Raw genomic sequence first — 10248 nt, forward strand, 5'->3', positions numbered from 1 at the left:
CCGTCTTGCCTTGGAAATTTTTTTTTTAGAAAAAAATATTAAAATCTATAATTATAATTAAAAATATATATTTTATTAATGTTGACAAAAATTATTTATTTGGAATGTGTTTTAAAAAAAAATTTGATAAAAACATTCATGTTAATTTATTAAATTAACTGTAAAATAAAGACTTACTATGAAATTAAAAAAAAATTATTTTCAATGAATAAAAAAAGCTTTTACTTGGTATTGATTAAAAGCCAACTAATAAAGAGATGGAAGAATAATACTTTTTTGTTATTTAAAAAAAAAAAAAAAAAAAAAACGTGATGTGGTTTTATATCGATTTTAGATATTTTTTTCTTTTCACAAGTCCGTAAACCCCTATCCACAAATTCCAAACGAAGCTTCATCATCAATTTATCAATCCAGCCATACTATACCCAGACACGGGCACAAAAGCCCCCAATATAGCAGCAATAATAATAAAAATAAAAGTCAGGTAGAAAAATAATAAAAGCCATCTCTGGTCGCGAATACGGAAGGACACGATGAAAGAGATAAACTGTTTAGGTGAGAGAGTCCAATCACGGAAGTTTAAAGCTATATAACCAACCGATGTAATAGACAAAGTAGACGGTACGGTGCTGCTGCTAAGAAAGATTAAGTCGAGGATAAAGATAAGGGTAAGGATGAGGATACTTCCCGCAGGGATCTGATATTTGATGATAGAATGGCTCAAGTTTTACTTTAGATTTTTTGAATAATATAAAAATTCATTCATATGGAATTTGTACTGATACACATATATATTGACGCATAACTTGAGTAAATATATATTTATCTGTACCAGCAATTGAATGAATTAAATTACAGGTAAGGAGGAAAAGGAATTTCTAATGAATAAGGAGTTATCAATACCCTTGAGTCAATTGGATTTATCATTACTATTATTTTTCAACAAAAAAAAAAAAAAAATATGAAATTTAATGCACAGTAATTTCTTTTTTTTTTATTAGGGTTCTACATGTCTCGAACATGGAATATGTTTAAGTATGATGTAAGATTGGAAGTGACTGTTTCTTGAATGTTTATATTTGGTAACAACTTTATATCTTGGAAGGTAAAGATGTTGATATATTTGGTAATATATAACCGCGTCTCAATTTCTTAAGACCAGCAGTATAAATGCTTCAGTGAGTGTGTCATGTTGTATTTATATGGATAAAAGTGTGGGTGTAAGTAAATGCGTGAGGTGTGTAAGGTGTGCATGTGGTGTGAGGGTTAGTGGTGTGTATTGTAATGTCTTGTGTGTGAGAAGAGGGCCTCAAGAGGAGCTACACAACAACCGGTTTGCATCATCATTCTCTTTTCGCATCGTCTCGTCCACTGAATCTCTGTGGTCACTCTCATACTCAACGATCCTTGCGACTTGAAGAGATTATCGCGTTGCCACAACTGAAAGTGCCGCCTTGTTTTAGCTAATGTTCTCTTGCTTATTTTTTTATTATTTTTACTTTCTGCGGTTTTTTAATTGTTTTAGTTTTTTTGGTTTGTCCTGCGTTTCACTGGATGAGTGTTGATGGAAAGTGAAAGGAGTTAATTGTTATAACTATATTTTATTTTTTCCTCTCATATATTTTAAGTGTTATCTTTATGACAGGCTTTAAAAAATTTTATTTTTATTGACCATGTATTTTTTTTCTCTATTAAATTACAATTTAAAATCTAAATTTTATATATTTGATTTTGTGATAAATTTTATTGGAACAAATTACTTTCACGGTCACCTTGGTTTTTGTTAAAAAAAAAAAATCAATTTTTTAAAAAATTTTTTTTATTTTCTACTTTTTGTTAAAAAAAGTATTCATAGCGTGAAAAATTTGAAGATAAATGGTTTTTTATTCTAATTATTAATATTGATAAAAAAATTATTATAAAAAATTCATTTTTTTTTCAAGTCCGATTAAGGGGAACCAATAGTGTGACCGCCTGAAAAAAGATGGTTTTTGGGAATTTTTTCAAAGAAAACTACTGCATGGAATGTTTTATTCTCTTAAGGAGAGCTTTGCGGATACATAATGAATACAAGATAAAAATTTTGGACCAAAAAATTCAAAATTCAGCGAGTTATTCACAATCTCCCGCTCAAAAAAAAGTCCCCCCTGCCGCAGTGATAGCGACCATAGTCCATGAAATCAAAAAAACCAAAAGTTTATTAAACTAGAAGGTATTTCCCGTACCATGATCCTCGGGCTAAGAAAAAAATTTTAATTTCACAAAATGGGGGAGTTTTTAAAAAAAATTTCAAATTTCGCGCGAAAATTTGATGATCTTTGGACTGCCAATATTACATTTTTGATTCGATCGAAAAACTGGAGGTTCATGGTACGTAGAAATCTATAAAAGAAACTGCAATTCAAATCAAATCGATCGAACGATTTGTCTTTGAGTTATAACTGCAGCAATTTTGAAAAATGTATTTTCGAGAACCGATAAACGGCTGCTCTTCAGATGGCTGAAACTCAAAAAAACTATTCGAGATATGCACTAGAAATTGTAGTAAGTTATTTTCGAAGGTATAGACTATCGAAATATCAAAAAAAAATGATTTTATCTTCAAAAATTTTACACTAATGGTCCCCTTAAACAATAAAATACTTTCTGATAATTTTATCATTTTACAAAATTCCGTTCAAAATTATAACGCGATTCGTCATGTCCAAAAAACCAAATAAACTTGAAATCAAATTCTATTGAAGTTCACAAAAGAAAATATTGATATTAAATATATTTTGTATGAAAAACAATAAATCCAAGAAACAGAAAAGATTTTCAAGTACATACTCACATTAATATTGCTATAGCAATAATATTTCACCGTTGAGCTTTTAAGATATGTATTTACACTATTTTCATATGAACGAATCATCAACAGCAGTCAAATAGTAAGCATACAAGTAATAACAACTATTATTAATACTTTAATAGATTTCCGTCAATATAAAATAAGAAAATTATGTTTATGTTCCATAACAATATAATAATTATTATAAAAACAATAATAATGAAACATGTGTAAGGACATGAAAGACGAATACTCAAAAGTGTAAACTATGCATTTATTGCAGATCGTTTGACACGGTTGATAATGGAAAAACATAAAAACAAACAGTAAAATATATATAAATTTTCACGTCATGTGTAATATTTTAATAGCAACCATAAATTTTAAAATACCACTGCATTTAAAAGTATACATACATATTTATGTTGTGTAAATAAAATTTTCCGGGAACATATGTATATATATATATTTTTTTCCATAAATTTGTAAATTGATTATACTTGTTTTAGCAATATTTTAAATAATAATATGTGAGAACGTGAGAAAAGGTGGAAACACACGAATACTGGAAACAGATGAGATAAGTTAAGAGAAACTACTATTTCAAAGCGTTTTCGATGAGGCTGAGTGCCAAGATATACAGAAAATACAACTATACAATATTTCCGGAGACGTGAAAATGAACAAAAGCTCTTTCATCAATTCGCGAAGCCGTTGCCTTCTCTAACGTTTTTGTTTGTCTTCTTTAGTTATATACCGGCAGTGTTTGACCTGAAGTGTGTTCTTTACTTTTCTCAAAATTAACTAGACTACGATAACTAAAGATAACTTATAGACAATAATATAAACTTTCATTTTTTTTTTTTTTTAGTATTGTTAGTTAAAGTTTTTTTAAACAGAGCCAAGAAAATTTTAAATTTTGTTTCGTTGAATAGAAATGTTTTTTTAAATTTAATAGAAAGTAAGCTAGTGTAATAGAATACTCTTGTGAAAAATAATGGACTCTAGCTTGACTTTTTTAAAGGGGGAAGGGAGTCTGAGATACAAAAATAAAAGATATTTTTATGATTTTTTTTTTTCAGAATACCTTGTTTATTAAAATTCTTAAAATTTGTGACAATATTAAGAATCAGTCCAAGAATATTCTGCTAAATTTTCATAAAAAAATATTGAAAAATAAGCCAGTGGTAGTGGGGAGAGACGAGTCACTTAAAAAAAAAAGTCTCCATGCCATAGACAGGATAACTCATGACTGCCTCATCTGAAATCAAAAAACCAAAAAGATTTCTTTAGCACATAAGTTTGTCTTGGATTTGAACGAGTGAACAAACAAAATATTCATTTTTAAATTTTTGGTGAAGGTGCAATCAAAAAATTCTAATTTTTGCCAAAAATTGCTGCTTTTATTTAATTAAAAAATAAGTAGTTATTGAAAAAAAAATTCTTCGTTCAAATCTAAGATAAACTTATGTACTAAAGAAATCTTTTTGGTTTTTTGATTTAAGATGAGGCTGTCATGAGTTATCCTGCCTACGGCATGGAGACTTTTTTTTTTAAGTGACTCGTCTCTCCCCACTACCACTGGCTTATTTTTCAATATTTTTTTATGAAAATTTAGCAGAATATTCTTGAAATGATGCTGAATGATGTCACAAATTTTAAAAATTTTACTAAAGAAGATACTCTGAAAAAAAAAATCACAAAAACATCCTCTTTATTTTTGTATTCCAGACCCCTCTCCCATTTAATGAAAAGATAATTTATTGTTTTATTTTAGCATAAAAATTTTTTTTTTTTTTTTTTATCAATGGTAATGTTACATTCTCGGATGTATTTAATTTTATGTGATTACAAAAATAAATGGTTCACATTCTTGTTCCGAGATCTCTAGTGTAAAAAAAAAAATATTGTTCCAAGTACGGTAACAAGAGTAAAGAGCAATTAGTATGGATAATTTAATAGACTAAACATCCGTGACAGTAAATTATCATAATTTACCTTTGGAGAATAAGTGAAATGCAATTTCACTTGATATTCAATTAAATTATTAAACGATAAATTCTTAATTAAATATTTTCTAACGTCCAGATAATTGGGACTATAAAATAATTTATTCAATTATCGTAAAAAATATTTTTTTCTAAATTAATACACTAGTTTTTTGAACTTTATCAGTGAGATGGACATTGCAGGATTTTAAAACGTCTATTTTATTCCTGACAAATAGTTTCGAAAGCTCATAAAAATTAATTAGCGAATTAATACAAGTGAATAAATAAAAAATTTATTATAATTATCAACGACATATACAACTTACTACAATTAATTTTTTAGATAAAAATACCAGAGATCATAAATAATCACAAGAGGGAGAATCGATTATGAGCAAATAGAAAATACGAGACAACGCCTGTTAGTAATTCGTTTTTCTCACCTTCTTCATCAATCGACAGATCACCTTGAACTCTTTTATTTTCTTTACTTCTTTTTCCCTTCCACCCTATTATATATATACATATACATATATATAACGACAATATAAAATACACAGCAGTGCATATAACACACAATGCAGTACAGAGTATTATCCTCACCCAGTCTACACGTGGTCCATTGGCGTCGGCATCACATCACAAACCGAGTATCACTTACTGACTTAACTTTAAGAGATATAAAAGATATATAAATCCCATTCCAACGATTGTATACATACACAACTGATATGCCTCATCATGATGATCGTAAGCGCACGTGCTTGCACGTGAGAATTCCTGTGTTGTTCACATTTATCCTTTTCGTTTTCTTCTTCTTTGTCTTCTTCTTCTTCTTCTTCTTCTTTCATTCGTTGTCGTTGTTGTCATGATATCCCATCGCAATTCACGATGAGGATCTTGATGAGGATCTAACCAAGTTGATCAGGGTGTTAAGGGGGTTAGCAAGTAACAAAGTTAAAGGTAGCAAGTAGTTGCACATACGGGATCCAAGTTCCAACATCCAACATCTAACCAACGATACCCAAGGAGTCATCTCACGTGGAATGAAGAACATTCAGTGTAATAAAGTAAAGCTGTTTGTTCTGAAGCACCAACTCTTCAGTCATATATATATATATATATATATATATATATATATATATATATTTGTGTAAATGTATTGAATAAAATGTAGCATCTGGCATGAGAAATACATAAACGCACGCACGCACGTAAGTGATCCTTTTGGGTTTGATCTTACGGTTGGTATGAATCGGGTGAAGGCAAAAGGTATAGATACTAAGGCGGGTAAAATCCTTAAGAAGAAGAATAAGAAGTAAAGGTAACAGGGGGATAAATTGCATGATGATGCGTTGGGAATGCTTAGTCGGCGGCTTATTGCCAACTCTTTTAACGAGTAAAAGAGATAAGAAGAAAGGAAATAAACGATCAGATCACCCTCAGGCAGCGCATCAATGCCAATTAATCCTTAAATCAGACGACTCTTTTTGTACGTATGCTTAACTTGAGATTTTATTTAGTTGTGATGCTCCTTCACTCTATTTAACCAACTGATTTATTTTTGTCACTTTATTAATGAAAAAAATTTTTTTTATTATTAAGATTTTATTATAAGGAATACGTTTGAATAAATAACAATTAGTTGTATGAAAGTGTCCAGGTTTTTGTTTATGATTATTTTATGCACTAATTGATGGTAGTTCTTTTACAGCAATTACTCTCGTTGATAATAAATTAGCAATAAATTTTTTTTTAACTTATATATTCAGGAAATAAATTTACCCTCCATAAAGAATTAAAATTATATGGTAATTTTATTTTTATTAACTTAAAAAATATATATTAATATATTAAATTGAAACTTTGAAATTTAATAACTTCATCATTATCCAGCATAATTTTTTTTTTTTTAACGTTTGGAATTTATCCAACCATACGTTCATATGCATAACTCGATATCGACATAGTGTTTCCTGTTTATATACAAAAAAAAATGTATAACATGTAATTACAAAAAAAAAAAAAAAAAAAAATACTAACTCCATAAAAAAAAAAGTAACTATAAATTAAAATTACAAAAAATATTAATATAAATTTCTACATTTGATTTTTTGAATAAAGATTTTAATTAATAATTTTTATTAATTAATTCATAAAAAAAAAGTCAATTTTTTTTTAATTTGCAATCAGAAATTTCATTATTATTGTCATTGTTTTTTTAATTTTTTTTGTATATAAATTGTACTTATAGAACACACGAGAAGTTGATGGCAAAACACATAACAAGACGCTCGAGTGCATTTCGTACGTCGGGAATGCACTTGGATCCTCGGGCGAGGTTCCAGGCGCCGCCAATGAGGTTACTGGCCGCACTTGAGTTCGAATCCTTGGCTAAGATGTTGTACGTACATACCTATGAATGTATGTACGTGAAAATATTGCTTATGTATACATACATATATATATATATATGTTGCTATACATATAAATGTGTATGAGCAATAGCAAGTGTGTGCCCTGAAGCTATAAATGCAACAAGAGAAAAGATCGTGGGTGTGCGTATGCAATTGTGCTTAGTATGGCGTGTGCTGTGGAGCCGAGAGTGAGGATAAGGATGAGTACGAGTACAATACGATAGATTTTATGAGGTAGAAGACCTGCAATTCCTGTGTCGACAAATATTAACTTATTTTTTTAGTATACTAACTTACAATTACATTATTTTGCTAATTATTATATTTTTCTTGCTAATTACCGTAGATTATTTTAATTATTATAATGACGCTTTAATTATTATTATAAGGGTCATTATAATAAGGAAAGCTGAGTGTTTTTAATAAGTTTAATTATTAACTGTAGAAAAAAATTTATTTGGCTGTTTTAATTATTATTTTTAATTACGAACCGTTTATTGGAATCCGTCAGATATATGTAATTAAATAAATAATCAATACTTTTTAATTATTGGATAAAAAGTCTAAAATTTTGTTCGTTAATGGTTTTATTTAATAAAACTGATTGAGATTGTTAATTTATTGGTATTTTGTTTCAATAAACACGTATTGGTATTTTACAATCAATCAGATGTATTTTTATTTTTAAATATACAATAATTTTTTTTTTATTTTATTTTATTACGTGAAAATTGATAAACAATTTTTTTTTTTAATAGCTGATAATATTTTATTTCTTGTATATTTTGATTTATTGAAACTAAATAATTTTATAGAATCGTGTAATCTCACATATGCTTTAGTGAATAATTAATGAAATTTTTTTCTGTTAAATTTTTGACAATTGCAGTTTTTAAATGAACCCAAGTCAAAAAACAAATTATAGTTTAGTCCTCAAAAGCCTCAATTCCTTTGATGTTTTATTTACCGCACAGAAAGTAACTCTAGTACTCAAAATCCTCAATGAGAACTATGAGCTCTAAGTAAGAATAATTTATCGATTTTAATTATAACTAAAACCTCAAAATCCTCAACGAATAAAAAGTTATATTTCGGACTTTTAAAAATTTTAGATTGAAAAGGAAGAGGAGAGAATACGTCGAATGAGACTTTTGAGATTCAAATGTCAGTAAAATTAGTCTTGTATGTTTTTGAGTATTTTGAGATTTAATCTAGATTATGTTATTCCAGTTAAGTCCTCAAAGTGGTAAAATTGCTGGTAACTACTACTTTGAGGACTAAACTAGGATAACGTTCTATACTGTTGTCAATCTTAAAATTTTAAATTGACCCTCAAAAACCTCATTGAAAATTTTGAGACTCAAATGCGAATTTGTTTTTTCACTCCAGAACTTGAATTTATTTTTTTTTACACGCATATATACGTAATAAAAAAATAATTATTAATGTATTAATTTTTATCTTTTGTTTTATTAATTTACTTTTAAGAATTTTTAGCTTTGAAAATTCCATCAATGTATTTTTGATTTTTATTAAATATAAATTTAATAAAATATTTAATTGAATGGAAGTAAACTGAATTTTTATGCAAGTGAAATATGTGAATAATTAAAACGTCCTGCTTTAAATTATATATATATATATATATATATATATATATATATATATATATATATATATATATATATATCCTTGAAAATTCCACGATATTCAACTCATATTACAGAAGGCCGGGAAAAATATTTCATTTTAAAAACCAGACTTATTAATAATGCGATTCGGATTTTTGTTATGTTATAGATCGCATTCTTCCACTGTAAAAAAAGCGGTGTTATGGGATTGGCAGTAGCAAATTTGTTTTATTTATTTTCATTATCTACAAGAAATAAAAATTGTATTTAGGATCAAAGGATTTTTTTGTTTTTTCGACCTCTTCTACCTATAAAAAATCAATGAATTTTTACTAATATAATTTATCATGTTGAATTTTTTTTTTTTATTTTAACATAAAAAAAAGAAAAAAATCAACCGATTATTGACTTAAATTTTTTCTGCATCAACAGACGATTGAGATAAAGTTTATAATAGTCGAAGAAAAAAAAATCAATTATGTATTTAAAATCAAATAGATCTCAAATAAATTAATAAATCTGAATTATAAAAAAAATTGATCATTCTAATTTATTCAATATAACTATTATTAATGAACCCTAATATATTAGCGTAATTATCACGGTGATGATTTTAAAATAAAGATGATTAATATTAAAATTAATAGCCAAGGCTGATCAATACCAAGTCCTTACTACTTAATAACCATAACTCGTGCTCATTCAGACCCATCACACACACGCACACTTGATCTACACACTCGAGAAGATCCCATACAGAGAACGTCTTCCGAACAGAAACTACAAAGTTTAAGTAAGTTTGAGTGAGGAACGAATCTTTGGATCTTCGGTTATATGTTTTATATATGTTAGCTGATACCTTATACGAGAGCAAACGAGAGATTCATCCGGAAGATGCCAACAGCACAGACGAGTGAAACGCCAAGTGAATACGAAATAAGGGTTGGTATTTTATAAAATAAATAAATAATTTGAGGTAAAAAAATGAAAATAAAAATAAAACGTGACCGAAGAAAACGAAATTAGAGGCTAGAATATTGTTTGCCATGATTTCATTAAAATTTATTATCAATATATTATATAAACTAAATTAAGGGGGACCATTAGTGTGACCACCTGAAAAAATGATGATTTTTGGGAATTTTTTTAAAGAAAATTACTGCTTGGAATGTTTCAATATTTTGAGAATATATTTGTGGATATATAATAAATACAAGATCAAATTTTAGGACCAAAAAATTCAAAATTCATCGAGTTATTCACAATCTCCCGCTCAAAAAAAGTCCCCCCTGCTGCAGTAATAGCGACCTTCACAGTTCATGAAATCAAAAAAACTAAAAAGTTTATTAAACAAGATGTATTTCTCGTACCATGACCCT

This window comes from Microplitis demolitor, chromosome 7 (genome assembly GCF_026212275.2).
Source record: "Microplitis demolitor isolate Queensland-Clemson2020A chromosome 7, iyMicDemo2.1a, whole genome shotgun sequence".
Lineage (NCBI taxonomy): Eukaryota > Metazoa > Arthropoda > Insecta > Hymenoptera > Braconidae > Microplitis > Microplitis demolitor.